An 18,386-nucleotide genomic window follows, 5' to 3' on the forward strand; every position below is an offset into this window, starting at 1 on the left:
CGAGTAAAACTGAAGTTTTAACCATGCTATCTTGCTTAGATAGATTGGAAGATTATGATATAGACTTGGCTTCATTATATCATACTTTGGTGCATTCAACTCCGAAACAGGGGTTAATGTTTCTGTATTATACTAGAAGTGATATTTTAGTGTGGTTATTTGAATTAATCCAAGCAATGAGGGAGAAAAAGGATGGCGTAGGCAGGAAGATATTGGAGATGGTACTACTCACCATACAAGAAAGGTAACATTCAATTTTGTTTAAATTTTAAACAACTTCTACAAAGACAACCTTTGCACTGGTCGTTTTATACGATCAGATCTTCTTAACCTCTGAGGTGGGATAGGTTGATTAACATTTTGATTAACATTTTGAATAACATTTTGTTGATTATTTTGTCCGTCTTGGTTATTGTGCTGAGGTTGTGGTTGATTATTTTGTCTGTTCCCGTTAATGCCACGACCTATAGCTGGTATACGCCTTACAAGTTGGTTTAATTGAATGACAAATTCATTTTCTGGAAACAGTTGATGTTATATAAGCAGAGTCAGCAAAATCATATACTGAAAGTAACCTGTAAGAATCAATATATTTGAAATTCAGAATAATGACTTCCACATGACTTAGAAAATGTTAGAATGCATATTCAAAAAATTAATTTCTAAAAATTAATCTATCTTAATGGCTTCAGGTACTTCAAAATGTATGTCAGATGAAAGTTCGAACAGGTTGGTTTTCTTTGATGAATTGCGGGCTCTGGCTTTAAAGCATCTGTAACAGCAGAAAATCAGGGCGATAGCAATGACTGGAAAAAAAAACAAGGGGAAAAATGAGTTATTTCCTGTTAATCATGAAGTTTGTTAGAAACCTTAAAAGGTGGATTGCTATCATTTAATATGATCATTTATGTATGTAATACTTGTATTTTAATATCAGGATATGGTGTGGAACTAGTGTTTTTTAAAAACAAATTGGTATACCAAATAAATGTTTGCTTGGCATTTTCACACATTTCTATGATCACACTATGTAATTTTAAAAATATTTACCAATAATCAAGCTTACAGTTGAATACAACCATGCCAATCTTTCATCATCCAAGCCTAAGGATTGATTATCAGTCTGAAAATGGAAACAGAAATGCATTGTAAAGAATTTTACAATTTAAAAAAAGAAATATATTTTATAATTGTAGGGAGAAGGTGAACAGAACAATTCAGCTATCACAGATTCATTTTGATGAGGAAGATATTCTGGATAGTCAAAGTACCTCATCACGATCAAATTCTCCTATATTGAATCCACCACCGTCATATTCAGAGCTAGTAACAGAAGTACATGTAGATCAAGTAACAGATGTAAATGAGCAAACAGAAGAAGGTATTTAAGGTACGCATATTTGCTTAATTACTTACATAAGTATACGTAGCAGTCTTGTCTGCTGCCTTTGAAGAAGACACCTGTGCTTCCGATACCTGTAAGAAAAAAGTATTTACACTGTTTTGTTGAAGAAAAAATTATTTGCTACGTAAAATGATCAGCATAAAAAAGCTGAATTTTAAACAACATTTCTATCACACTTTCAGTTTATTTGAGGGTTGCTACATGTATCTTATTACTGGTAACTATATATCCATGATTGTGAATATTAACATTCCTTTGTGTGTGTGTGTGTCTATACACATAATATAGTTCTAAGATTTAAATTGTACTTACTGTAAAGGTCATTGTTTCTGTCATGGTTTCCATGGTTTGAGTGGCAGTTTGAATCATGGTTAATTTGTCTGCCGTAGATGTTATGGAGGATACATCATGATCAGTTGCCTGTAAGGATAAATAAAATGTTTTCTAGTTAAATATTTGAACTGATGAAGATGTATAAAATATATTAAAAAAAAATACTAAGGCATGCACTAGAGATAATACACACCTACACATTTAAGACAATTTGTGCAACAGGCTAAAGATTGAGGATTATCCTCTATTAAATTCTACAAATACATTTAACAATTTTTCTTTCTTATACAAATTGTTTTTGGTATTAAAATTTATTTGTGAAGATTTTTTATTCAGTAATTAATTGCTATAACTTTTTTTCAGATATGGAAACCATTTGACTGTTCGAGCTCTAGGAAGGACAATGGAAAAATAGTGCCAATTATAAACATTCAAAATTTAAGAAAACTATCAAATACATATATAATACCAATTGATGTATCATTTTGAGAGAAAAATTTAGATTAAAGAGTAAATATTTTCTTGTTTTTTAATTGAAATCAATGTGATGCAATGTAGTCAGTAAATGTTTTTTTCAGTGTGAACAGAAAACAACACAAACAAGTTCAGATTGAACAGAAAACATACAAGAACAGTTTTTAAACAGAAATTTTAGGTCAAAATTTTTCTATTGCAAACCAATTTATTGATTTTAAACACAAGAAGCCGTGGTATGATTGCTAATGAAACAACTTTCCAGACATAATGTTGTTGATGTAAGCAATTATACAGTATGGGACTTCAACACAGAGCATAATAATTTGACTCACACTGCAAAGTATAAAAGCTTTACGACTCCAAAAGACCAGTTAAAATTCAAATGACAGAAAACCAACGATCAGTTCACTAACGTTAGAGACTCTTGACTTGGGACCTGCATGGATAGTAAAGCTTTAAAACATCCCTTAGCTAACAAATACCCGTTCATAAATATAGAAAAAGAAAAGAAATTATTTGAACATTCTTTTTTGGAGGGAACACGCTTTCGTTCGGGTGTACGCACAATTTGTTTATGTGAGGAGACATACTTACACATTCCTGTCCGTTAACAGTTATAAGAATTCCTCTGTTGGTAGTAAAAATGTTTGAACACAGTTCCATAACCCCTCGTCGAATTTCCAGTTTTCTGATTGGTGTTTGAATTAAAACAAAAGTTTGTATATTGATCATATCAAAGCTTATGGTTGCATCACCAGACTCAGAGTGCCCCTGATCCTTGAAAATGTATGTCCCCTCTCCTCGGAAAGAACATACATACCCTATGAACTTAAAGTTTAAGTCAAATTCCTTTTCACATACTTCCGTTATATCGTATCGAACTGCACAAGCACTTTGGAAATATATGATTAATAAGCACAGAAAATATGAGACAGCCATTTTTTCAGACATTGTCATATGGTTAAAATCCGCGGGAAATCTTGACCTCTCTAGGGGCTTTGATGAATCTATTAAAATCTAGGTTCCGAATGGTATTTTAACTATAGAGTTGTCTACCATGTAAGATTAGCCACAACTCAATTGACAGGATTATTTAGCCCCCCCCCCCCCCCTCTATATTTCGTTGAACACAAACGAGTTTGGTTGTTGCATAAAATGACAGTTTTTTTTATCTGTTCATTATATGGAATGAGTTTGTTTGTCACACTATGTTATTTGTTGTGTTAGTCAATCGTTTGTGTTTAGAGAGAGACAACTCGTGATATATGACTATATCCTATGATGAAATTTATAAAACAATAAATGACTTTCAATGGCTAAGGTAGTTTTTGTTAAATGTTCTGTTATCCCACGTGGTTTTTCTGTTCGTTTTATATCAACATAGTGCGATTTTGATAATTTTTAATCTTTTCATATGTTTTGTGTATGATTTTCTTTTTCTGCGCAAATTGACATTGTGTTATCCAGTAAATGAGGGATTAATAGAATAAAGAATGGAAACGGGGAATGTGTCAAAGAGACAAATTGATTTGGAAATAAGTCTAAATGAAAAGAAATGTTTGGTAAGCATAGTATAAATAGATGTGTTTATGTAATCCAAGTTATGTCAATTTAATGACAATATCCCACGCGAAAATACCTGACCTCATTTCATCAGTTCATATCGTGAGAATTTTGAGAAAAATCTTTTTGAATTGTTTGCTTATGCAATATTTTTTTACATTAAATGAATCATCAGTTTTCCCTTTTGTATAATGAAGAAATCGTAACTATTATAAAGTTAGTGTACCTTAACAAAGTACTAAGTAACCGTGCTTTTACTTCTTCGTATTTCCTTCCAATTTAGGAACACCTAGTAAAAAGTTACCAATTTGTTTTCACTTGTAGTGGGGGTGGGGCCTTCAGTTTAAAATATATACATCTTGCAGATAATGTAGATTTGCTCCATACATTTGTAGCATGTGTTTGCATGCAATAATTCTGGATATGACTACTGTTATTGATGGTTAATTAACACTCATACTAGTCACCATAAAGCTTCGAACAAATACAATTTTTTTTTTCATATACATTGTACCAGTTGTAGTGTCTGTACAAGCTAAACATATAAAATGTTACGAAAAACTTGGAAGTGGACACAAACTTTCACATTTTTCCTCATTCCATACTCTTTTTAAAATATCACATTCAGAAGCATGTTAAAAGTTGTAATAAATTTATTATTCATGTTTTTAGAAATCCCAGTCAGTGCAGAGTAGTACAAGTCATGATCATGAATTTTTTTTTATGTACATATACTTTTTTCTTTTGCAAATGTTTACATGTTATTTTAGGGTTATCATTACCTGCAAAAATGGCGACTTGTTTCATAATACTCGTTTGCTGCACATTGTTTATAAGCGTATGTTACATGACAGAGGTGGAGATAAAATGTCCAACAAAAAGGATCTGTGGCTCTGTGTGGTCGCCTCAAGAAGGGGACATATGTCCTCTCAACAGATGCCCCAATTTGGGTGTTTGCAAGGATGGACAAAGATGTAGTCCTGATTGTAGACAAACTCATCAACCGCATTAAAATTGAAAGTGGATTCTGTCCCAAGGTGAAAAACGGACACCGTGATTTGGATATTCTTGACGTGACATTTTCACTTCAGCGAAATCTTTAGAATGATCATTATGCAATTCAATTGAGTGTATATTAATAGGTCACAGTCGAGTAAACAAACAACTGGTACGTATTGGAAACGTTGTTTTGCGGATACATTTTCTGTCTAACGTTAAACGAAGGGCGAAAATTGTTGTAACAATCCTAATTTTACCCTACTTTTGTTGTAAATCAAATACAATTATGTAATTAATATTCGAAACTTGAATATTTAGTTGCTATTTGTTTTTGTGTTCTTATTGGATAAACCTGATCTTATTATATTTTGTCATTATTTTTCTTTCTTTATTGATACACTTATTTAGCAATGACAATGCAACAATCACTTTTTTCAATTTCCATGGAAACACTTTATCGGACGAGTAGAACAATCCTCAGAAGTCATTACAGATTTCTAGGTAACATTTCCTACTTTGATTTTAAGGCAATTTGTAGATTATTGCAATGAACAATTTATAATATGTTCTACGTTTTAGATAAAAAAATTTTGTTGGAGAAGAGTGATTGATCAGCGTACCATCGATTTTAACAACATATATTCTTCATGTCTTTTACATATTGCAAAAACATTGTGGGTATTTACGAGAACAGGAAATGTTACCATACTTACAACATTTACATGTATTAGTAGGGGTCCTTTAAAAGAGAAATGTGACATTTTATTATATGCAAAGCTGTACTGAGAACATGTAGAAACTAGCAAATTTCATATATAAGAACCGATATGTTAATAGGCTTAGGCCTAGAGTAAAAAGACCTTATTAGTACAGACCTGTTACGGTCCTTATGTAATCATGATCCAAATAGTTATCAAAAGTACCAGGATTATAACCAAAAACTGTTTTCGAACCAAACAAATCACACTCCTGTCGTCAATACACCTTATCGCTATTTAGTCCATTCCTGGAAAAACAGTCATTTATACAACTTCCTGTTTAGGTCACACGGGCCGAAAATGGGGGTCATCAGCAGTGAGCTGAGGGAGGAAAAACTTTAGAAAGTGATCATCAAGAAACTTTGATATAGTATGATTCACAATTAGTGTACAATTAAGGTATGTCCAGGATATATTAGTGTACTAAAAAAGTACTATATTTTAAAAGTAATTTTCCAATACCACAGACTTTTTGTACAGAAAAAGTACCTATGCAAAAGTAGCAGTATATGTTGCAGGAAATTCCCGGTTACAGACGCCACAACATTTTGCTGCGTTATATCCAAGTTTAACTACAACCGCAACTGCCACAACAGCTATCGCTACTGCTGCGTCGAGTGTCTCAACAACCACACAATCAGTTACAACAACAACAACGTCAGGAACAGGAGCAGGACCAGGAGCAACAACAGGACAAACAACATTACCATCAACAAATTCTTCAGAGTTACCAGATATGGATCTATTTAAACTTTCGCCACATCAAGTATGGAACAAATTAATAAACAATCATGATGACATAGATTATTTAGATGCGATTAATTATTTAGTTTCCTACGTGTTTGACCCCTTTTCTTATTCAACTCTACAGTCATCCTGTTTAAATACTCTTCTTAACAATCCAGAAATAGAAATTCCACATAATGATTTACCCCCTTTTATTAGTTTATATATCGATTATTTTGAAAGATTGCAAAAATCCTATCAGAGACAAGTCAGAAACTATTTGCGTTAAATAGAAAATTTACATTTACCATTTATTTATCATTTAATAAAATTTTAATTTCCACAATTTTGCCAAAGATGACCCATTCAAGTTAGACTTCCTTCTTATATTATCAGATAATCCCCAAATCGCCTAACTTAGATTCAAGTGCGCGTATAAACGCGAAAAACTTGTATTAGCTCATAGCCAAAGGTTAATTGTAATGTATTTATAAAATATATAAGAATTTTAATGAAAAAGGACCCACTTCTTCTGTCCATTGAGGACAATTAAGTATCGTGGGAAAATCGTTAACGTAAATAAAAGTTTACTGCATTTTAATGATATTTACAATACGACGTGTATAATCTCAGAATAATCATTAGAATCAGCATCTTAAGGTACATCTGTAAATAGTTAAAGGCCTTTAGATCATTAGATATATGATATTCATTTTTATATATACCAATATTTAAATTGTACTATATATATGTTTTATTATTCATTGTGTATTTTATGATTCTTGAAAAAAAAAAAAAAAAAAAAAGTGTTTTTATTGAGTGTTTTTCTTTGTGTTTGTATATTTTGATTGGTGGAACAATCTCTTTTTCAAAGGGAGATCGATTATTGTAATAGAAAAATGTAGTTTATTTTATTTCATATGGTTTATTAGTTAATGTATGCGGGTTCTACTTTGTAAACTATTTTACATAGAATTATTGTTTAAATGTTCTATACATATTTCAAGCGTTGAATATTTCAAATATGTCAAACAAGCATTTTTATAAACTATTCAATTTGTCTGGACAATGAGACTGCAGCAGTTACCAAATTATATATATGTCTAGTAAAGTTATAAAGAGCATCTTAAAAGTTCGGACAACGGTCAAGCGACGTCTGCAACTTTATTTGTGTATTATACATGTTGTCGATAACTCATAAATCATACATTCTTGTGTTTGTTACTTGCTAGGACATTCAGAACTTAGTATATAAACGTATCAAGCCGCTATGAAATCAATAGCGAGTTTCTTGATATTCTAGGTGAGTCTCTTGTTTTTGAAAATAATTTAAATTTAAAACTATTTTTCTTTTAATTTTATTTTGGAAAAAAATAAATAAAGTTTCTAAGTAACTAATATTTTAATTCAGAGGTTTATTTAAACAGTAATCTTTATTGTTATTAGTTAATAGGAAATCTGAATTGTTGTACTATTTCATCATTGTTTTAACTTACTTTGACTTCAAAATGTGTACTTTGAAATTATATTGTATTTATCTTAATGTTTTCTTTATTAAATTAATAGCGAGTTTCTTGATATTCTAGTTTGGTTTTCTTTCTCGTTGCTGATTCCGGCCTCCTACCGTGAGCCTCCCCCTAGATTGTGCCATAGCGCTTTACAATTGTTGGGACACCAAAACACCACAAAACATCAACACAATATAGACATTGAAAGAAAAAACTTATGTGAACAATTTTGTTGTAAATATGTTTAAACATTTAGAGAAAATCCAATACCACAACAAAGATCGAAGGTTATTGAAATAACGGACTCAGAATCGGATTTCGAATGAGAATACTATTCATGTCATTTTTAAACCTATTTCAAGTATGAATTAACCATTTAATTAGTTTAAAAGTACGACAAAAGAAGAAAGCTTTGCATGAACTTTTTAGTTTTATTCTAAATTTTCGGATTTCTAATGAGGATTTTTTTATATATTTGATATTTATTTATTTATAGATAAGTAGAACATGTCAATCCTCAAAAGTCATTAGAGATTTCTTCAGAAACTTATAAATATGACCACATTATAGATATATATTTTTTGAAATAATTTTCACGTTCATAGTACATGTTCGTTCTCTAGAATAAGTAATGGCTAGTATTTTCAAGACCAAAAAGATTTTGTTGTTTCCATTTTATGAATTAGCTAGAAAGTGGATATGTGACTTAATCTGTAAATGTTATCACATTAAATATAGATCAAAATATATACAAATACAAATCAAATATTTTATTGACACAAACACAATTACAATATTTGGCAAATTATTTTGTTTAAATTTTAGATATTATTTTTTTTGAAGAAGAGCTGATTGATCAGCGTAACATCGATTTGCCGTCACAAAAAGACAGAAGGTTATCGAAATAACAAATTCTGAATCGGATTTTTAATGAGGATTTTTTTTTATATATTTGATATTTATTGATTTATAGATAAGTAGAACATGTCAATCCTCAGAAGTTATTAGAGATTTCTTGTGAACATTTCCAAATTTGATTTTAAAACAATTTCTAGATTATTGCTATGAACAATTTATACTATGTTCTAGCTACGATAATCTTTTTGTTGGAGTAGAGTTGATTAATCAGCGTAACATCGATTTTAATAACATATATTCTTCATATCTATCAAGTATTGTAAAACATTGCGGGTATTTACGAGAACAGGACATATTATCGTACTTACAACATTTAGATGTATTAGTATTTAGAGATTTTAGGGGGTGCTATAAAAGAGAAATGTGGCATTCTCTTATATGCAAAGCTGTACTGAGAACATGTAGAAACTCACTTATCTCCATATATGAGAACCGCTATGTTATTAGGCTTAGGCCTAAAGTAAATAGACCTTGTTAGTACAGACCTTTTATAGTCCTTCTATAAACATGATCCAAAATCTGTTTTCGAACCTAACAAATCACACTCATGTCGTCAATACGATCAGATCTGCTGTATTTCATGTCTTGACATAAATATTCCTTTTTAACGAATGTACCATGTGGAATTACTGCTTTAATGAATTATCTAAGAAATATCAATTTAAATATACTGCCAGCTTACTTCATACATTTTGAATGGCCACGTATTCGTTCAAACGTTGCCTTTTGTCACAGAGCCCTTTGTTTAAATGTCAACTTACATTTCCTTTGTTAGTGACGTCACACAGGTAATGGAAAAAAATTGTCATTTCATGTCGCTGTCTAGTATATGTAACAAAGAGACAATATACAAATATTTTTATATTATAAAAAGAAATATAATAGAATTAATGAAGACAAGTACTACATTTAGATACTTGCAAACAACTGCACTTTTAGTAACAGTATTTCAATTAATGTCGTCAAACCATTATGGTTAACATCACGTTGTTAAACTTGTACCGTAACCATGCAAGTTTTTTGTAAATCAGACATTTTCTTTGTTCTTGACGTCACATAGGTAAATGAAAAAAAAATATGTCATTTCATGTCCCTGTCAAATGATATCAAACAGATCGATTTCCGAAAAGAACGAACATTTAATTTTAGTAACGATCAGTTAATGCATACATAACTCGGTGAAGATCTGATATCTGATCTTAACTTATGTTCACAAAGCAAAAAAGGCAAACAATCACATGGTTTAACATGTACCACAAACGTGCAAGTATTTTTCATTTACAGGTAATTAAAAAAAACTTTGACGTTAACAGTACCGGTATCTCATTTGAGCTTCAATGGTGTATACAAAAATAAGTAGCTCAATAAATAGCTAAAACAAAACAACTACTCCATTTGTTTTACTTCTTTTCAACACTGGATTAGGCACACAGTTATATGAAAAATATATGTCGGTGAAAGTATTTGTATCTGGATTCTTCGTGGGATTAAGTTCAGGCGAGTCCTGGAAATTGTCTAAAATGCAGGTTGCTAGTCCTACAACATATGACTTCGCATCCTTATTCAATTTTTAACGTTTTAATACTGATATTTTCATTTTCGCATCACTTGGCGTTCATCGTCCTGCGTCAGTCGTCCGTAAGCGTTTATCAAAATCTTCTCCCCTTGAACTATTGGGCCAAATTTAACCAAACTTGGCCACAATAATCCTTGGGGTATCTAGTTTTTTTAAAAATGTGTCCGGTGACCTGGCCATCCAAACAAGATGGCCGCCATGACTAAAAATAGAACACAGGGTTAAAATGTATGGTAATTTGGGTAAGAGTTCCATATGGCACCCCCAACCAGAAAGTTGAAAAAATATATTTAATTGATATATATTTAGTGTACAATAATAATACATTTATTTTACAAGTCATTTATTAAGATTTATGGAAAATGGGGGTGTCAAACAAAAATAGGGGGATGTCACTTCTTGAAACTAGTATATGTGACATACATTTTAATATAAAAGAAAGTGAAACATTTATTATGTACAATTATTTCATTCTTATTGTACAATAACTAATTTCAAATCAACAAAGGGGATATACTTTGCACATGTCCTGAATGAAACTGTCAAATAGTCAACTTTTATTTGTGTATAGTGTTCTCCACATATATTCCATCAAATGTTTATCAAAAACTTTTGATCTTGTATCTGTTGTTGGCAATTGTCGTTTGATACACCACCATCTATTCTCAATAAGAGAGGGACGAAAGACACCAAAGGGACAGTCAAACTCGTAAATCTAAAACAAACTGACAACGCCATGGCTCAATAAGGTTAGTGCATGCACCACTAGTCGGATCATGACAAAGATCCTGGTTTTTCATATCCAAATGAGTCATCGAGTACTCCAACAACTGCAAAGGAAAAGGACAAAGTTCCTCGTAACAATCATAGTCGACCTTAAATCGCAGTTAACAAAACCGAAGTTAAATCAGAAAGAAATCAAGTCAGTAAAACATGTCCACTGCATAACACGAATCATAGTCTCAACAACTGTCGAGGATTCAAAGAAAAATCTTTTGAGGACCGCAAGAAGTTCTTGCGTGAACATAACATTTGTTTTAAAAGCTGTAATTCAGATCAACATAAGTCCAAGGACTGTAAAGAAAAAGTTCCCTGTGAAGTTTGTGGAAGCGAATCGCATGCATAAGCAATGCACCTTGGGTTTACAGAACATAAATCCAGAGTCAATCAAGGTGAGGAGAAGAACATACCAGAGCAGGACGCAGTAACAAAATGTATTAATCATTAATATAGGCTGATCAACCTTTTACTTTTCTTTTCACGCATAAATTTTCTACAACATATAAATAACAAACTCTGCTATTAGGAATAAACAATACTGCCAACTGGAATTAATAAATTGATGAATTGTGTAAGTATTTTTTTTTTTGTGTATTCATATCTATGATGGTGGTAGTAGATGAAAATTCTGTCTCAGTATACATGGTATACAAAGAAATTCTTAATGTTTTTATATTATCAACAATACTTTTAGTTGATATTGTATCAATATTTCTCTAATTCTTTGTCAATTTATCCCTTTCTGCACCCATTGTATAAAAAAATTAATCAACATGTGATTCTTCATTGGTTAAAATCCGATTATGACATCAAATTTACTTGCTTTCCTCTGAATTTCCTATTGTGACGGCATGAAAAAAGGCAACCATGCCTGATGGCGTCACATCGAAAGAACACATGTTTTTACAGATAATTCGAAAAGACAGAATAAGTTTGCCTGCGTATTGTTTGGAAATCATTAGAGAAACATATTCCATCACCAAATATTGTGTAATACGATATTTATCCACTCTCAACAGTTAAATTTTAAATATTTAAAACGCTCAGCAAGCCTCGCGTTTTAAATTTGAAAATTTAACTGTCTCAAGTGGATATATATCGTATCACACTCGATGCAGTGATAGAATCTATATATATCGATAATGATCTTAAAAACATATCAGTAATATTTTCTGTAATCTTACTGACTGTTTTAACATACTACCTTGTGTCATCTCTGTTGTAACTGGAAGCAGAGTTGTTCAAGGGCCAGTGCTTGTCATTGGGGGTAGAGGTGTTGTTAAAACAGTGCTTGTAATTGAGGGCGTTTCTGTTGTTGGCTGTTCGGTCTGTGTTGTACATTTTGTTGTACTAGGAGTCATTGATATACCCTATGGAAAATGAAACAGTTTTTTTCATAAGTTTGCCAATATATAAATTCTCACACAAAAAAAGGAGCGTTTATTACACATGATATGGTAAACATTTCATCCATAACAATAATATACAGTATAATTATACTAACTACATGTACAACTCGTACATATACATTGCATCCCAAAATTTACAATGTATCAATTCACACTTAAAATAATTATAGATCATTTGTTTACATAGATCCGATCGATTGACAAAAGGTGTCATTGATCTCGATAATTTTATATAGGTTAGTTAATTATTAATTAGTAGCATGTACATTTTTGACACAATTCATTGACCAGATATAAGTGCATTAGCTAAATGTTTTTGGAAGAAAAGCTGAAACTTTGTACTCATTCTTTCAAAAAACAGAGGATCAAATGTAGCATTAGCAACACTGGAACAGCTATTCCTTTCTTTGTGAATACAACCAAGTCTGCTTTGTGGATATATACCCATATGTCCTTGAATTTGATGTTAATATTCGCATTTGTCAGTTACTTGAATTTCACCACTAGAATCTAGCACACACCCCTTTTTAATGGCAACTTCCTTAGGATTCAAGTTTTTCTCAGCAAACGGACATTGAACTTCCACTAGATTCTCTCCATGACATTTACATGAGAACAGGCAGTCGACAGAACATCCAACATAAGGCAACCTTGTGTAGATACGAAGTCCCTTCTTCTCTAACATGCAGCCTTTATGTTTATGTCTGTTTACACGTATGTAAAGGTCCAGTGCAGCTTTCTCTTTCCTCTTCCCCAATTCAAGAGATGTTACTTCAGAATGAGATAAATCATATTCCTCTATTAGACTTTTCATTAACGAAAGAGGACATTTCAAATTGTCAACAGCTCTACAGACTTTATAAAAAATTTTGACGCAGTTATTCTACTTTTCCTCAACTTACACCAAGTATCATTATCTGACTGATCTACAGTACATCCTTCAATGTGCAACACTTCATCTCGTTTTATCAGAATAGTTGACAGTTTATGGAGTAGCTGCTCACATCATCGACCAACTTTCACATCTATCACATGGTATGAAATCAGCCTCTTCATCCATTTCTGGTGGGTCTTCCAACAAATCTAATGCCTGAAGTTTTGGTGATATCTTGAAAAAGAAAAGATGAAAATAATAAGTTATGCAACTGCAAATGCACCATGGCAATTCACTTTATACATATATATAAGTGCAGTTCGTGTAGACTTGCCTATTTTAAAGATTGTATGGTCATAAAAGTATTGTCTGTAACGCAGATACTGTTAATTTTTCCAGCTGTATAGAAATTATTGTAATATTTTTTTTAAATTGTTACTGAAATATGTGTGTGCCTGTCCAAATCAGGATCCTTTGCCCTTTGCTTGTTTTGTATTGTTTTTTTTTCCATACATTTTGGAGATAAGTATGACATCCAATATCACTAAACTAGTATATATTATTGTTTAGGGGCCTGCTAGCGAAAGATGTCTGTCAGTACGGCATTTTCTCAATGCATTGAAGACCCATTGGTGTCCTTGGGTTGTTATTTGCTTTTTGATCAGGTTGTTTTCTCTTTGAGGGCAGATAGATCTTGATCTGATAAACATTTTAACCCCATGTCAGATTTCCTCTAAATGCTTTGGTTTTTGAGTTATAAGCCAAAAACTGCATTTTACCCCCATGTTCTATTTTTAGCCGTGGCAGCCATCTTGGTTGGTTGGCCGGGTCACTGCACACGTTTTTTAAACTAGATACCCAAATGATGAGTGTGACCAAGTTTGGTTCAATTTGACCCAGTTGTTTCAGAGTAGAAGATTTTTGTAAAAGCCAACGACGACGGACGACACCGGACGCCAAGTGATGGTAAAAACTCACTTGGCCCTTTTGGCCAGGTGAGCTAAAAAATGAGGTTGTTGTTCATGGGATAGGGGAAATATACGTTAATCAAATCGAGAAATAATGTAATACATGTATACAAAAAATGATTTATTGAATTTCTAATGCTTTTTTTTATGACAAGATTTCCAAGAGTTACAATAAAGTTAATTTGTTCTTTAGTTGTCTTTACTTTAACTTCATAAACCAATCTTTTCAAACGGGTTAATCTGCCTTGTACCAAATCAATATATCGGGATTAACCCCGTATATGGATATACGCAAATGTTCTCTTTTCGGAATTATGTCCGACTAGAACTCACTTTAATGTTGAAATTATAAATATTTCGTCCTGAATAGCTTGTTTCTCCTTAATATTTCCAATAAATTTTGAGAATCAAATCAGTAAAGTAAAGCTTAAATTAGCTATAAAATATATATGTATCTTGCTTTTATATTAAATAAAATAAATTTCCTCTGTACCTTTTCTTTTTGTGAATATCTGTATATTTTTTTTCTGTATGTCCTTTCCTCTTTGACTATCGAATCCCCGAACCCCGAATAAGCCAAACGCTCTCGTTTTTATATGACGATGCTATGTAGCTATAGCAATTGCTAAAATTTAGCTATCCCTATGGTGTCCCCATAGTTACAGCTAAGAGTGGCACGAAATTCGCCGTCTCTTAGGTAACGATTAGAATCTCGTATGTTCATCCCAACAACATGTTACTTCTTTGAACTATCAATATTATTAAGCTTCCGTTAAATAAACCTCAAATAAATTTTATTTCCTTGAAAACTATTACCAAATGTAAATCAGGATAAATTTACCCATATCGAGCCTCCGAGAGTTCCCTTCTATTTTCATCAAAGTACGCACATGCTCGAAGACACCTGTCAAATACAAATCCTCTATGTAATTTTGTACATCAGGAGTTTGTAAACATTGACCGATAAGACAACATTTTGAAACAACAATGAAATGTTGGCATGATAAAAGGTAAGACCAGAAGAAGTCCAAATGACGTATAAACTCTGAAACAGCTGTCATGTGCCTCAACGGAAGAAATACTCTAAAACCAGACGTTCCACGTCGTACACAAAATTGTATGTTGACTCCTCCACATGTGCTTAATTTCACCAATCTCATATACCAAATATGTATATGTAAATGAACTATACCATTAACTGTAACATATGTTACCTTGGTATAAGTAATGTGCAAATTTAATAACTTACACAACATCTTGTAATAACAAGAGGCTCTCAAGAGCCTGAATCGCTCACCTGAATTTTTTTGGTTTAATCTCTCATCAATGATTATTTGGGCTTTTCAATTTATTTAAATGTTCTTTGAATCGTCCTATTTTCTTCAAAAGTAAAAAAAAATCATTTTCTTCTATGTTCTATTTTAGCCATAGGAGCTATGTTTCTTGACATACAAGGAAATGAAATATAATATTTATACTAGATACTCTGAAACTCATTTAGCCTAAGTTTGGCTGAAATTGATACAGCAGTTTCAAAGGAGAAGATTTTTTAAAGTAAGTCAACATGATGAACAAATTGTGAAAAAAGTCTTTAAAGGGCAATAACTCCTTAAGAGGTCAATGGTCAATTGACAATTTTGGTCAAATTGACTTATTTGTAGATCTTACTTTACTTAACAGTTTTGCTATAACAGTTTATCTGTATCTATAATAATATTCAAGATAATGACCAAAAACTGCAAAATTTCCTTAAAATTACCAATTAAGTGGCAGCAACCCAACAATGGGTTGTTTGATTCATCTGAAAATTTCAGGGCTGATAGATACTGACCTAATGAACATTTTTATCCCATCTCAGATTTGCTCTAAATGCTTTCATTTTTGAGATATAAGCCAAAAACTGCATTTGACCCCTATGTTCTATTTTAAGTAACGGCGGCCATGTTTTTTTAATGGATCAAAAATCGAAGCACACACTTTGTGCAGGATAATCTAAGGAACAATCATGCTAAGTTTCATCCAAATCCGTTCAGTAGTTTCAGAGGAGAAGATTTTTTAAAGTTAGCAAATATGATGAACAAATTGGGAAAAATGGTCATTAAAGGACAATAACCCCTTAAGGGGTCAATTGACAATTTTGGTCATGTTAACTTATTTGTAGATCTCACTTTGCTGATCATTTTTGCTGTTTACAGTTTATCTATAATAATATTCAAGATAATGACAAAAAACTGCAAAATTTCCTAAAAATTACCAATTAAGTGGCAGCAACCCAACAATGGTTTGTTTGATTCATCTGAAAATTTCAGGGCTGATAGATCTTGAGCTAATAAACATTTTTACTCCATGTCAGATTTGCTCTAAATGCTTTGGTTTTTGAGATACAAGCCAAAAACTGCATTTGACCCCTATGTTTTATTTTAGTAACGGCGGCCATGTTTTTTGACGGATCAAAAATCGAAGCACACACTTTGTGCAGGATACTCTAAGGAACAATCATATTAAGTTTCATCCAAATCCATTCAGTAGTTTCAGAGGAGAAGATGTTTGAAAAATTGTTAACGACGACGACGACGACGACGTCGACGACGACGACGGACGCCAAGTGATAAGAAAAGCTCACATGGCCTTTTAGGCCAGGTGAGCTAAAAAGGGGGGTCAGTTTGTAGATCATTAAAATATCCTCTGTTTTAAGTGAGGTCCTCCGAACCTCAAATTTAAATAAAGGCGAAAGTTGACAATAGGAAAACATGGTGACGTGATGTTTGCAAATTGGACTTGAAAGTCATAGGTTTAACCGCCTGGGATTCAAAGACACCCCCTTTTCCCCTTCTATTTTTAATTTGTTCAATGTTTAGGATGGTTTTTCACATTAAAAGAAAGTTAAGTCATGATATATTCACTCAAAAATCAATTTAGATATGAGAGATCATATATTGAATTATAATACTATACCTGTAATTATTAACAATGTGGATAGTAATCATTCTTCCATTAGATTTCCTCCTCTTAAAAAATGGTTTCTAGAATCCACACATTTTTAAAAACTAGTGGAGAGTAAGTTGTACCTGCTATAACAGTTATTGTCGAGATAATCCAGAGAGTAGTATCAACATCCTGAAATGAAAATAAAGAAGAAATATACACAGAACATATTTATCTAAAGGTTAAACATTTTCCCTTCCATTATACATCCTCATTAAAAGGGAATCCAATCCGAATTATTATAAGTGACACAGCGAAAGGTGAACAAATCGTTTATATTACAAACTTTTCTTAAGGAGTGGACCTTCTTAATACAATTTTCATTGCAAGTCTTAATGTAATGTGCTACAACCATTTCAATTGGTGGGCATATAACTTTTTATCAATAAAACTGGAACGCACAGTGGTTTGAACTCATACCCAACATAGGTGATGATTGTTCAAAAGTTTTAACAACTAAACAACTAAAAAATTTCCATAAGCACCATTACTAATATAACATTCATAGAGGATGGTTTATCAACCATAGTTCAAGCATAAAGCTGCCATTAAAGTATCTCCATATTGATAAAAGATAAAAAAGATGGAAAATTAATAATCACTGGTTTAAGTATGGTTAGGCAAATGAGGTATATACAGTTAAAACAACTGTACATAAAACGTGTGAAATAAAAACTTATCTGCATTGAGAATGTAAATCTATAGTAAACATTTAAAAAAAATCACTAAACAAGTGGAAATATTAATAATGTGGGATGCCAGATATATAATGAATAAAAAAGGATGCTTGTGGAACAATATTGTAAATATAAACTACAATGATTTCTTTCTTTGAATATGCATTCTAAAATATTTCACAAACTCATACAAAACTGAACTTATAATGAACTGCTGAAATTGACCAGTTTCTTAATTTTATGTTATTATTTGGTAACCTTTTCACGAAGCAGATTTAAACCATATACTAATAGTTGAACTGTTCATATAATTTTTGAAATAAAGGACTTAAACGTTGCACTACCCATATAATTTAAAATAGGACAATGGGGGAGAATTTTGGTATTTTTTTTGGTTACACTTCTTCACTAGCAATTATCTCCAAAGACT

General features: G+C 31.9%; 1 long non-coding RNA gene across 1 annotated transcript; it reads right to left on the reverse strand.

The window, feature by feature from the left end:
* Positions 1-659: 659 nt before the first annotated feature.
* On the reverse strand, positions 660-2,110 carry LOC139496302 (uncharacterized). The gene is made up of 4 exons (XR_011657594.1): positions 1,718-2,110; positions 1,417-1,476; positions 1,067-1,123; positions 660-806 (listed from the first exon to the last, which is right to left on the reverse strand). It is a non-coding gene; the product is annotated as an uncharacterized lncRNA (long non-coding RNA).
* Between the last annotated feature and the right edge of the window lie 16,276 nt (positions 2,111-18,386).

This window comes from Mytilus edulis, chromosome 11 (genome assembly GCF_963676685.1).
Source record: "Mytilus edulis chromosome 11, xbMytEdul2.2, whole genome shotgun sequence".
Classification (NCBI taxonomy): Eukaryota; Metazoa; Mollusca; class Bivalvia; order Mytilida; family Mytilidae; genus Mytilus; species Mytilus edulis.